At 39.9% G+C, this 14,306-nt stretch overlaps 1 protein-coding gene across 1 annotated transcript in view; it reads right to left on the bottom strand.

Moving 5' to 3' along the window:
* Positions 1–2,014: 2,014 nt before the first annotated feature.
* Positions 2,015–14,306, bottom strand: part of NAV3 (neuron navigator 3) — a 494,512-nt gene continuing 482,220 nt past the window's right edge. Inside the window, exon 40 of the transcript XR_013928956.1 lies at positions 2,015–2,027. The gene's annotated coding sequence lies outside the window, so the exon portion shown is untranslated. The remainder of the gene's footprint in view (positions 2,028–14,306) is intronic.

Here is a 14,306-nt window from a genome sequence, read left to right as displayed (position 1 = left end):
TGTGGTGTTTAAGGCTTTTAGTTTCTGTTGCTGCTTAGTGGTTATTTGTCCCATCTTGCACAGCAATATGCTGTGTATCAACTTGTGAAGACTATAGGAGATCACCACCTACATAAATGAGAACATAAATTGGAACATTTATGGACTGAAAAAATAGACTGAAATGCTACATCAGTTTTACCTTTATTCCTTACTGAGTTTCACATACCTGTTTTCCCAGAATTTACAGTCTCTCAGCATAGAGCACTTTCTGTGTTGTTAGTATCACGAGCAGCTGGCAGTTTCAGAGACAAGGTTTGTTGTAAGCTTATTTCCTTTCATTTCTTAAATTCTTAAAAAAAACCAAAAACAAAAAACCAAAACCCAATTCTTCTATCTGTCAGACATTGGCATGCCATAAAAATTAGTTTGGTGAATGTAGGCATTAAAATGCTTCCATTTTTCTAACACATATTTATCTCAAAATGGTGTATATACATTCCATTTTCAGTAAAAGAGAAAACCTGGCTTTGCACAGGCATGGAGGATTAAAGGAAACATTGCAGAATAGAAAGTGAAGCTGCCCAAAGCATGCGGAGTACCCTGCCTTCTGGGCTCTGCACCAGCCTTCTGTTAATAGCAGACCTCTGCTTTTGACAGCAATTAAGAGGATGGTTTCATAAAGAAAAGTGCTGTCAGAAAACCATAAGACTAATGTATTTTCAACTGCATGTTGCTCTTTGCGAATATTACACAGGACACAGTCTTATCTCCTTGACTCCCCCTCTATAAAGTGTTGTGGAAAGATTCAGACTCTGACCATCAGCCCCTCATCTAAGTGCCCTGAGGGACATCGATTAGCAAATCTGAAGATTATAGTGACAGAGTGAATGTTGGTGGCACATATTTTATTGCAAAAGAGTTAAATTCGGCAGCTATGCGGTCATTTCGTTGAAGGATAAAGGAAAAGCATGCATGCACTTTGTTTTTCAGGAACATTCAAATGATGAAAATCTGTGGACACTGGCCCTTTTGCTAAATAAAAACCCAGTGAGCACATTCAAACTCTGACAGCCAGATGATGAACTTCTGTTTCCAGTTTTTACTGGATTAATAAGCAAGCAAGTTGTCACCACGGCATAAAAGAGCCACAGTTACTCCCGTGCCATGCCTTGACTCCAATGCTAAGCCACCAGAAACTGCTGAGAGTCACTCCATTCGTCTTCTCCCCAACAGCCCTAATGGCACTTTTGGAGCAGGCAGACAGCATGAGCGACAGCAGCCCTGAAGCTACTTTTATGTGTTTCACAGACACAGGCTGGCATTTGTTACCTGAGATTCAGCGATATGCGTCAGTATCTTAATGCCTCTTCCTTCCACTTCAAATGTGCTTTGAGCACTGTTCCACTATCCTGGAAAGTCAAGGCCAAACTGCAGGCTATTAGTTACTGCCTGGAGCAGGAGCTAGCCACAAGCAGCGCAGAGGGAAGAGCTTAGATTTGGGATTATTTGCCACAGCTCTGTATTCAAATGAGTTTTGCACCAACAGTTTTGGGGTTTTTACTCTGTTTGTTAACTGAACTTCTGCTATATAGATCTTCTGATGCAGCTTTTGCAATAAATAAAAAGCCCACGGTGAGTCTGAAAACAAAACTTGATATAATTCTATCCAAGGGAACTTGTATTTCTTGTAGTGACAAAAAAATGGCACCTTCATATTTATTAGTAATAACAGGTAGCGTCACCACTCCCAATCAATGCTATCAGATGATCTGCAGAGAGATAAACGTAACTGTTGATGAATCCTCACAACAAGCAGAGATAGAAAACAGCATCCAGAACGTGACTGATTTCTTTAAGGTACTGTAATGAATCAATGTCATTGCTTCTGTTAGATTTCTGAATCCCTGGTACCCACGCCTGGAACTGATCAACCCAGGCACACTGTAATCATTACTTTTTATTCCACAGCAAGATCAGAAATTTTGCAGTAAACTTGGGTTGAAGGACAGAACAGTTTCTTGGTGTATTGACGGAGAAACAGAGGACTGACACAGCCACATCCTTTCTTAATGCCCAGGACCTTCACACTTCCTAGGATAGACATATTTGCATCAGGTAGACTCCTCATCAAAGTTGTAGCATTGTCCAACCCCCTGATTGTTTATTTATTTATTGTATATGTTCATTCAACAACAGGGAGAGTAATAAGCACTTCCTTGGTCACTGATTTTTTTCTCTTTGTGTCTCTGTGACCATAAGATTCATGTGCTCCCATTTCCTGTTTTAACCCTATTACCTTTTATTTTGATAGCATCCAGCTGGCTGCTCATTTTTTAATTTGTCCTGGGTTTTTTTTGTCAATTTTTGTCTGTCTTGTGTTGACACTTGTCACTGCCGATACCTCAGTGACCACGAGTTAGGATGGAGGGGGTCACTGCCTCAGATTTGGTGCAAGCGGCCAGGGTTGCATTTCATAAGTGAGCTGACGGTACAGATAGAAATGACTTGCAAAGTGATTTCTTTTTTTTTTTTGCAATGTAAGTACATCTGCTGCAGGCTCACAGGGGAAGGAAGCAGCTCAGGAGATAATGCTGATGGATTAGTGGAATGAGAAACTTGTTCCAAAGACAGCTTTGCTGCTGATCCTGTTTGTCACACTTGAATAAAAAGGAGGTGGGAAACATTATCCTTCATCACAGCTGCTACAGGTAGGCAAATCGTACACTAGGTTTGGGGGTTTCTATAAACTGGTCCCTAATCAAATACCATTATAATTCTTTTATCATTACCAGCATGTTCCTCACTTTCTGCTTCTTCATTTTACCTAATCCATCTTATTTTTCTATTTTCTCCTTGTCCAGTCCCAGCTCCTCTTTCTAATTCTCAGCCATTCTCTTCATCGTTTAAATGACATGTCGAATTCAAGACTGCAGAAAGAGTGAGGAGCCAAAACATGAGAGGACTGCTGCTCTGCCCCACGCCTGCAGCACTCCGCCACCCCCTGCTTCAGTGGCAGTGCCTACCCTAACTGCCTCCTTGGATGGCTGGCCACTCCTGGTTTCTTTTTCACAGCCACAATAACCACACTCACACAAAGCCATCAGTGAGTTCAGCAATGGCAGCAGGAAGCAATTTCTTAATTTCTGATTAAATATCATATTTTTGGGGAAAAAAATCCATCTCAAACCCCCAAACCACTACCCGACACAGGCTTAATTGTTAAAGTGTTGTGTTTTCAAGAACTGTTTAATTTTGAAGAGAAATTCTTTTGTATAGCATATTGAGCAGACAAAAATCATTCTAAAAGTCTGCAAAACAATTTGATTTTAAGGAATTACTGATTTAGGGAATCACATTCATTATAACTTGCTGATGGTGGATTTATACAGAATGAGGAAGACTGAATACCGCAACGGCTAGATAACTGACATCTACTGCCTTCCTTTGCACACATTACTCTACCTACTCAAATGAAATCCAAATAAATACATCAAAATATAATTACTGGAGGAACTCTGAGAAACAGAGATATAAATTACTGAGACAACAGCACATGACTTGCAGTCAGGCTGCAAAAATTGAATGACTATGATTGCTGGTTTGAAAACTCTTGTTTAGGTCTTTGGTTTTCTAACTATAGGACATATATGAAACTCTACTGCATAAAGACCATGAACTCTCAGTGATCAAACTATTTTGTTTTTGAATTGGAGGTGCATACATTCTTAATCTCTATGAAGTCTCATACATGCAAGCTAAAGGTTTACATCATGGTTTTGTGAACACCTTGCTGTAGTCCTTTGAAATCAGCACAGTAAGTAAAGCAGAGTAGCTACTTCAGGAGTAGCTTAGAGACAAAGGGACAAGTTAACGTAAATCCTTTTGCATCCATCACTTCACTTTATTTAAAGAGCCAGTTGATGTACAATGGAAGTGGCAAGCTTTTAAGAAATTGGATTTTTTAAATTATCTTTCTGCTAATATACTTCAACTTCTAAGCAACCTCATGTAGAGACATGAAACTGCATGATAAAGTGCCTAAAATATGGCATAGACAGCATGCATCACTTCACTTGACTATTCTCTGAAAATAAAGTCAATTTTCCTTTCTGTTAAAAAAAAACAAACAGCAACAACAACAAAAACCCAAAGAAATGCATTTATTCCCTGGACTGACAGATATACCAAAGGTTGCAAGTTCCAATTTAATTTACTTGATAATAAACTTTAGCAGGGGCACAGTATGTAATGCTCAAAGAGGAAATTAACATGTCACTTACTGAACAAGATAATATTCACTAGATGTGTGTGTATCTTTTGTATTCTTCTCAGTCCTTGGCTTTTTCACCTCTATTCTCAGTCCTTTATACCTAGAGAGAAACATGAATGCTTATCCACAAACACACCTTTGTAGTTCTCATTTCCCATATAAATCAACAACTTGTAACAAGTGACAGAGCTGGCAATATTTTTCATGATCCATGCCCTCAATTAACACCATTCCAGTGGCATCCATGCTAGGACGGATTTCTTCCTATGTTTCCCTTAACGGGATCCACAGTCACAAACCTGGGATGTACAAAGCCACACAATGCTTCCCCCACTGATTTCATTTAGCCTTTCGGTGACACTCTCCAAAAATCTCTATTAGAATGTCATGTTTGCTGTCCCTTGTAGCAATGTTGTCCAAGAGACAGAAGAAAGTTCTTAAGGTTGCAGTTTAGAAACAACTAAATCTGGGGGGGGGGGATTCCACTTGCAGGCTTGAAATGTGGCTTTTTCACAACGTAGCCTGCTGCTGCTGGTGCTCTCTGTGTGAGTATTCCCCATACTGTCACTGAAGCCAAAGGATCAAGGATGAGCAGTTCAGTGCCTGCATTGCAGGAAGCCTCTGGTGGGCCAGAAGTGTTTCACACTGTACTGGCTGCAAAACTAAACACCACAACCTCTGAGGCACTTCCAAATATAACTACCTCTAAACAAAACAATTTTCAAATATTTTCTTAAAAAATCTTTTAAAAGGCTCTTGCAGTTTCAAAACTTTATGTCTCTGTGACTGTATTCAAGTAGAGTCAGTTGCTTTGGATGAAATCTGAATTATCATCTTTGCATTAATATCCAGTAATAATTAGCAAAAGTATCCATAGCTTTTGACTTCACTTGTGGAATGGTTTTGTGGGCTTGGTGATTGCTGTTCTGAAGAGACAAAATGTTTTTTCTTAAGACAGCCTTAGCTGTAGAGGTCATATGTGGCTCCACACAGATGAGGGAACCGAGTAGTGTTCTTTCTTATTCCCAAGGATCTCTGAAATGTTTTCAGGCTAAACTGGCAATTAATTTGTTGAACTGAAATTCATTAGGTGCTCAAATTGCAAACATGCAGTTGAGTGTTAACAGTATATGAATCATATTTTGCTGCTTTACGCAACAAAGTAAATTTCCAGTTGGACTCAGTAGCACTAGTCACACTGCCTAGGGGAGTAATTCCTTAACTGAGGGGACTGAGTCAGATTCCTTTATAACCAATATTTCCCCAAGAGGCCAAAACACTGAGAATGAAGTTGAGCTAAATTGCTGATTAAACTGTGAGTTCTGGATTATTTACTGGAGGAATTATTATGTCTGTGGGGACCTGTCCAGTTAATTCAGATGTCTAAGTGAGAAGCCTAAAGCTAGTATGACTGCACCCAAATGTCACAGACAGCTGGGATAAATATCCATCTCCTCCAGATTTTTGAGGACTAGCAAGAGCACACTGGATGCTGCCATGACACGGCACTTTCCCAGGCTCAAACCCTTCTGTAAGGGCAAAGAAATTCCAGGATGCCCTGCCTTTCACAGAGGAAATGCACATTTCCCTGGTTCCCATCTGCTTTCCCTGGAAGGTTTGCATAGTGGCACTGGGTGCCATCTCCAAGAAAAGCAAGAGGAAGGAGCTATGGACTTATAGACCAGCTGTCCTCACATCAGTCCCTGGAAAGATCACAGAGGCTTTTTTGGATGCTTTTCCAAACATGTGAAGAACAAAAAGTTTAAAGTTATAATCAGCTTGGATTTATCAGGGACAAACGATGTTCAGCAAACCTGAGTGCCTCCATCAACAAAATGACAAGGAGAGGCCTGCAGATATGATATACTTTAGCTTTAGGAAAGCTTTTGGCTTTGTACCCCACAGTATTTTCATTTGGCAGCTTAGGAACTGTGAACTGGAAGAAATGATCGGTGGATGGACTGAAAATTGCCCGTACTTCTGGGCTCAGGGTGGCAATGAGTGGCTTAGCATCTGCTGGGTGGCCAGCAGTGAGCAGGGTACGCCAAGTGCTGAACTCTTTCTCATATTGTTTGATGCCTTAATCAATGACCTAAGAGATGACCTAGGGATGTACCAGCTGCAAATTTATCAATGATGCTAAATTAGAGGGAGAGACTTGCACAATGAATGGAAGAACCTGAATCCACAAGGACTTTGATAAAATTGAGAACAGGCCCAACAGAAATCTCATAATATCCAACAAGGAGAAAAGCAAACTTCTGCTTTTGGGACAGTGTAAGCTCGCACATGTTCAAAGGATGAGTAGCAATCCTGCTGAAAAGAAGAGTAATGATGCACTTTAGGTTGAGTATGCTCTCTCACTGTGAATAAGGTAGATTGCAGATCAGGCTGTGTTGAAAGAAGTTGTCCAAAAGATATGGGGAAGCTGTTATTTCCCTCTGCATGGAAATCGTGAGGCTGTATGTGGAGAAGTAAATCGAGATTTGGACCACCTACTGGAGTGACTCATAGACCTGGGTCACAAGGAAAAGCTGAGAGAGCCTTAGTCTGCTGAAGGGTCTAAGGGTTGCTCTAATCGTGGGCAACAACCACCTGAAGGGTAGTAAAAAAGAAAAGGACTTAGGGAGGTTAAGGTGGTCATTAGGAAAAACTTTTTGCTAGGAAGAAAAACTTTGCAGTGCAGCCCTGTGTCAAGCTGTGCAGCTAAACTCTAAAATCTCCATCCTTGGAGGTTTGCAAGATACAGTTACAGAAAGCCATGGCTGACCTAACCTAGTGTTGGCGACAGTCCTGCCTTTCTGAGGGAGAGGATGGACTAAACGGCCTCCAAAGGTCTTTTTGAAAATTTTCTGTGATGAGCAGTTTTATGTTTACCTGCCATTACTCTACACTGACTAGGGATTTCTGTAACTACACCATGAATTCTGGCTGCTCCACAGGATTTGAAGATGAATAGCTTGGAAAATATCTTTTCCATGGTTGTCTGGGAATCCTTAGCTCTGTCTCCTTTGCATGCAGAATGTATATATTACCTGGACCTGGCTCCTGTGGTGAAGGCATTAGGAACTATAGCTGTCCATGCAAATTTGTATGTAAAATAAGATTACACAGCCTAATTACTGGAACATCCTATATTTCAGATGTTTGGCCTTTCAACTTCAGTATGGTGTACCTTTCTATTAGAAATCCAGCATTTACTACCAGGAGTGTTTGAACTACATACCTCCAGAATAGACATTTTTCAGCATACTTGCTCATAAGCAGCTGATAAAGGAAAAGAATGTTGCTCTAAGAGATGGTACAAAAGAATCAAATACAACAAATAGTCATTTCGGGCTTCCTCCACACTTAACACCCATACATAGAGAAGAAGCGGCTAATGTGGAAACCTCCCCACAATGACTTTCACCATCATCTCACTGCAGAGTGAGGCTGGTCCCAGCTGTAAATCCAGGGAGCTCTGTACATTTTTCTCTATCTACCACAATATGAGGGGATGCAGAGGGTGACCCAGGCAAGAGGAGACAGTGGCACTGTTGATATGTTTTGAGTTCAGAGAGGTGGTAGGACACAGTAGGTTTATTCCTCTCATAATCCCTTCCATAATAGCCACTTCTGCAAGAAGCAGCCAGGCACTGGTGACACAGCTGGTGCTAGAAACACTGATCAAGCTAGTGAGCTAGCCTCTGCAGAACATTTCTAGACACTCATTAGTTTTAACATACTGCAGAATCTTTGCAATCAACACACATTACTGAAGGCAAATAGTTATTTTAAATAGTTCTCACTTTAGCCAAAACTGAATGCAATTTGATTGGTCAAGAATGAAATATATCCCTACCTAAGGATTTCCTACTTTCAACTTGTAAAATGCCTTGGGGGGAAAAAAAAACCCACAACAACCCCAAATAAACCAAACACAACAACAACAACAAAAAAAAAGAAGAAAAAAAAAAGGAGGAAAATACTGGAAAACCTAAATATAACATTACTAAAAAATAATTTCCTGATTCAGGTTGTAAAGTGATAGAGGAAAACAAGACGTGATAGAAAAATGCCTTACTCTCAGAAGCTTTTATTTTTGAGTTTACAGTTTTCTTGAACAGGGAGCAGGTGCTCCCTTTTTGTGTGAATGCCAGAAAAATTGCAGAATTTGGCACAGGAATAACAGAAATACAGTCAAAGAGAAAATACGCTTTAATTATTCTACCACCTTAAAAGCTGCATTTCTAAGCTGCCAGAAAGCTCTACTTACAGATTTGTTTGCTTTTCTTTTATTTGGTGAGCCTTCACCCATTTTGCTTTATTATTCTCACTCTTTAAACCCACATCTGAGATAACTAGGAAATTAACTGCCTGCGTGCCTGTGAGTGTTCACCCAGGGCCTTTGCAACTTGTCTCATATTTGTAAAAGTACCTATTTAGGTTGCAAAGTAAAGCACACAGAGTAAGAAGAAAATAGCACCAATAATTTAAGTAGAGAGTCTGCCATGCTGTGTGTGCAAGCAGTAAAGGCAAGAGGGAGAGGTCAGGGGTTTGAAAGGCCACAGGCATCAGTTCTGTCTGCCTGTCTCTTTCCCTTTTTCTTTTCCCATATCCTATCTCCTCATCTCTGGACTGCTGTTCCTATCTCCAGTTTGCTGCCCAAGACCACCTTCTTTGTTAATCTATTTGTCCGAGTCGTGTGGCAGATGAATATTTGTCTAAACTAATGACACCTGTAGAAGTTATATGCAACTGACTGCTACCAGCTCACAGTTTTAGATTATGGCTCATCTAAAGCCACTTTCCTAGTGTCACTGGTTTGGGATCACCCCATGGGCTGTGGGTGCAGGTCTGTGGATGATGCACATCATCATCACTCATCATCAGTCAGTGCACAGGCTGAGGAACAGACATCTGTCAATCTCTGCCTCTTCTACCATGTGCCCTTGACACTTCCTCAGATCTCAGTTTACCTCATTTCCCACCTCTGCTATGTCCTGGTTTACCCAATGAACAGGTAAAGAGGTTTATTCCCTGTATTCAGTTTAATCTCTGTGGTCCGCTTTATGTATCCTGATGATCTGGAAGGCCTCAAACTGCCCTTACAATCTTGTTGAGCAGGGGAAGGTATAGGACTTGTCTCGTACCCTCAAAGGTTGGAATTCCCAGTCCAAATCCTCAAATACACTGAAAGATGACAAACAGAGGCATCGCTGGGATAACAGTGTCATGAGGGTTAATATCATGATGTAGCTGTTGCCAGTTATTGACAAATAGTGGAATCCATATTTTTAGAGAACTAGTCTGAATTTTAACATTCACATCCTGCAAAGCATGTGGCTTAAATGGATACTTCATTTCCCCAAGTAAAAGGCAAGATGAGGCTTGATTGTTAAGTCCCATTCTCTTCAGTGAATGCTGCAGTAGGAATTATGAATCTTCACTCTTTTTTCCCCTGAACAAAGCTGTTGCAATATCATTTATAGAGTGAGGCTCTGAACAGAACTGTGGCTAATAGCTAATATGTTCTCAACACCCCACACAATTGTGTCAGACTCCTCAGGGATAAAATTTCCACTTTTTGATGCTTTTTGGAAGAGCTGAGTTTTCTTTTGCCATAGAAATTACAGGCCTAAATTCACTCTTAGTCACTTTAACCATGAACTTTCTGTAGACAACCATACGGTTCTGGAAATTGCACTAGCATCCTCCCCCAGCTCATCCTCTAACATGTAATACCGGTCAGAATGGTTGAAATCTTAATTTGGTGCTTTGTGTGGAAAACATCTACAGTGACATAATGAATGTATAATCCTCTCCAAGCATGCATTTTGTTTCCTTGTTTAGAGCTCACTGGCCTGTGTAGAGCCCAGCCAGTTCTACTGAGCAATGTTTTAGCTCTCCTCTACTACTTCCACTAACAGCTGGACTCTGCTCTTTCCTACCTTACAGCTGAAAGAGCTTAGGAAAATCTGGTAGGTTCCTTGACATGCAGCTAGGTTTTTAAATTCTTCATTACAGTTAAAAAACCCCTACTGGGGAATGAATTTTCCGATCATTCAAACTCAAACAAGTCAAGGAGTCTATTATATTAATGGCTTATTTCATTGCTTCAAAATTCAGAAGGGACAATATATGACACCATTTAAGAATAACGGAGGGGGAGGAAGCCCAGCAGCCAAGGCAGTGAATGACACACTGCTCTGCACAGAGGAGTTTCAACCCTGAGCACTGTAACTTCCTATGGCTGAAACTACTGCCACAGCTGAAAATCCAGTGCCTTAGGAGAAGATTTTCTGGTCCATAACTGAGAATATCTGCCCAATAAAAGAAATGACAGATTCTGGGTGTACCTGCTTATAACCAACATTCATTTTTTCACTATTACGCTACTGCAGAGTTTGGATAAATACTCCAAGCACCAGAGAGAAGTGATTTTGAGGGTTTCCTAAGGAGAAAAAGGATGTGGGACATTATTAGGAGCCCTCTCCTCACTCTAAACAAATACTCTTGACAGCAGTAATTATGTCTTTCAATAAGGAAAGTTACATCAGTCAGAGACTAAACTACGGTTATAATGACTGTAATAAAGCAGTGAATATCATCTGAAATGATTCATAGAAATGACAATAATTAATATTTTATCTAAACTAGTATATATGTAAACATATATGACTAGCCAAAAAAAAATAATGTCAACCCTAAATTCAAAAACATGCACAGAAAAATCCCTGAAGTATCAGTGGTTTTCCACTGCACTGGAGACTGTGAGGAATCTGTCTATGCAATCTTAATTAATTTTGTTTGATTTCGTGGACTCTATTTATCACTATGACCTTTGGTTTGCTTTTAAACTTCCTTTTTATGGTAGGAAAAGGCAGTACCTTTGAATCTGAAACAGGAACATCAAAGACTGCCATCAAAGAGACAGGCTCTTCAAGAAGAACAAAAAGAGGCAAATCACCAACCACATCAGAGGGCTGAGCTGAGCAAGTGAAGGACTGGAAAGACACTCTCTCCCTAAGGATGCTGAAAGGCATCCCAGCAATGGTGATGATACAAGAGGGAGGAGTTTGCTGTCAGATATTGGAGTTTGTACACATCTGTAAATATCCTCAGTTGTCTGCAAGCAAAGCTTCTGCAAGTTTGAGAAGGGCTTTAGCAAAGCAGACCAGTTTATACCTTTTATTTGGTCAAAGGATTAAACCAAGGACCCTGCTTCATAAGTTCTGAGTAGTGGATGCAAGGAGGTTGCGGTTATCTTGCAGTGGTGTCAGGTCCACCACTAATATGAAGAGCCAGAGGAGTGGTCTGTAGCCTTCCAGAAAAGGTCACTGGAAATCAACATAATTTTTCCCCTTGAAGATCTACCACATGTCCCAAAACTAGATGTGGTTCTACGCTTCTGCTCTCATCACATGGAATTCACAATGTTCCGGTTGTCCTTTGGCAAAACAAGGTCATATTCCATACCCATACAAATAATTTCAGAGTACTTCTTTCTGTCAGTAAGAAAAATATTCTTTGATTCTAGCAAAACTTAAAGCTTTTCATAGGCCAGCTGATGACTATCACTTTCAATCTTTACTGGCTCAGGCTCAATTATCACCAACAATATAGTTCAGAAAAGGTTCTAAAACCTTGCACCCATTCCAATTGCTCTCTCCTTCCTCTGCTGTTTCCATTTCAGCTTTGGATTTTTTTATTTTTTTTTTTTTTTTTTTTTACAAATAGCTACAGATTTCCTTCTCTCCCCCTAGATAGCTGCCTCTATTTAATATAAGCCATTCATTGCAACACCAAAAAACCTTCCAACCCCAAACCAGGCAAAATCTAACAGAATCAGTCACTGTTGATTCTGTCATTTCCTAAAATCTAAGTTCATAGCTTAGCTGTCCAAGCAAGCTTCTAACGAAGCTTTATAAATTCAAGGGGAAGAAAAAAACCTAAAAATCTAAGGGTGAATTTCTACTAAGCTGTATCGAGAGTTGCCATTTAAAGAAGCTGGGAAAACAGAGTTCCCTGGGAGAGTTCACAGATTGTTATTTAGTCCATGTTCAGACTCATGGACATGGGATACAGAAATGTTCTCTCTCTTACCTATTCTGTTATATCTATGTTCATCTCCCCAGTTCCTGAATCTTGCCCACCTCCATTCTTCCTTGCTCTCCAGTGCCTACTTCTATCATCCCTACTAAACATGCCTCCCATTTTCTTTTGCCACTCAACAGAAGCTTGCTCATTTTTTTCCTTAATCTCTTCTCCCTTCAAGTAACTTCCCACTCTTCTGTTTTCATTCCCTTCGAGATCTTCTGTTTCAAATTAATTGTTCACAATTTTAGGTCTCCCTGTTGTCCTCTACTTTGTCTTCTCCTCTGCACATTGCCTACCTCCAGTTCCTTACCACTCTGTGTTTTGGGCCAACTTTTCCCATTGATGAGGAAAAAAAAATGTTTTCTAGGATAGCTTAGAGCCTTTCAGGGGTAAATAGATAAGAGATATTAATTCCTTGGACAAGGAGAGAGGATGTCAAGTTCAGGCCACTGTCAGGAACATGTGAGAATTTTTCTACCAGACTTGTAAATTACTATTGAGTGGAGTCTGGGCCAGCTGTAGTTTATTTTCACAAAAACAGCAAGAGACGCACGCTATCTTTCAAAACAATGTAATAACCTGTTGGCTTCAAGGCTTGGACGCAATAGAGTTTTGCAGTCAAACAGCTGCTAGTATTTTACCTTTTTAATCTGAGAAAAGCACTCTTTCATTAGTAATCTCAGTTCTGGAAGCACCTTAAACTTTCACAAACAAATAAATGGTGCATCTGAGCAGGGAAAACACTATTTTGAGCCATTCAAGTTGTTAAACGTTACAGGCAGTTAATAACAGGATCTTACAGTACAGTGTGCAGGGCCACCTTAGTCCTTCCTATAGGTGCACCTCTTACAGTGATAATGATTGCCTGGTATAGTAGGGAGTTGAGTATAGTCCTTGTAAATTTAGCACAATATTTCAAATGCATTTTCTGAAAGCACAAATCCTCGATGGTTGTAGGCTGTACATTTCACCACTTTGTGTTCTCATCATGTCAAATCCTTCAAGTTAAGTGACATTACACTCAGTCTGCACTAAACAGTGCTGGTGATTCACTAGACTGCAGTCTTCTTTTTAAGTCTGTACTGAGCCAATACTCTGATAGGGGTTTATTAAAGAGCACCCTGATGATGCAGGTCTAATCCTTTGATGGGGCCTACTGTTGGGATGTGACCCCTTTTTGATCATTTAACACTCAGCAATTTTTCTGAAAGCCACAGTTTGCCTCTTAACACGGATATCTTGGACAAATTCCAGCTCAGGAACAACATGCTGAAAACTCAAATCCCCAGACAGTTTCAGTGATAGAAACCAAGTTACTGTTTAAACTGTTTATTATTGATGAGGACTTCAAGCATTGGTTGTCCACTACACTAGAGATGATAACTTCTGGTGATTCCATCCTTTACTGAGTGCTCATTACGTATCTGTTCTCAGCATCTTAGGAGTGTTATGAAAAATAATTATTCCAATCATTGTGAAGGCATTGCAGACTTTTATGTAAGAGGTGCCATGTAAGTGTTAAGTATTATTGCATGGCTTGCAATGTTATTATTACATTGCTTTTTTTTTTTTTTCTTTTTTTCAGTAGAGCCTCCAGCTAGCTCCACACTAGTTTAAAAATATAATTCACAGGCACCTAGAAAGTAGAAAGGAATTCTTTCCATGGGCTGGGAAAACAGGGTGCTAAAATATTTTCATTTGTGAACCTGGCATATAAATTCATAATCACTTGACTAGATAGAAAGCAGTATTAAAAGAAGCTTGTTACAGTTCCTATTTTGTATGACATAAACGATAACTATAAATCATATTTAGAAAATGGAGTTGTAAAATGCTGTTTTGAAAAAAATAAGAGAATAGAGCTTGCTAGAATCTTTAAAGGAGACCAGTCTTCCAAAATGAGAATGAGTCATCTATAATCACACATAACATCTTCTGAGCAGTTCTTTGTTAGGTGTATGTGTTTAATTTC

This window comes from Falco punctatus (genome assembly GCF_963210335.1).
Source record: "Falco punctatus genome assembly, chromosome: 6".
NCBI lineage: Eukaryota > Metazoa > Chordata > Aves > Falconiformes > Falconidae > Falco > Falco punctatus.
This window is presented reverse-complemented; position numbering and strand designations above follow the sequence as displayed.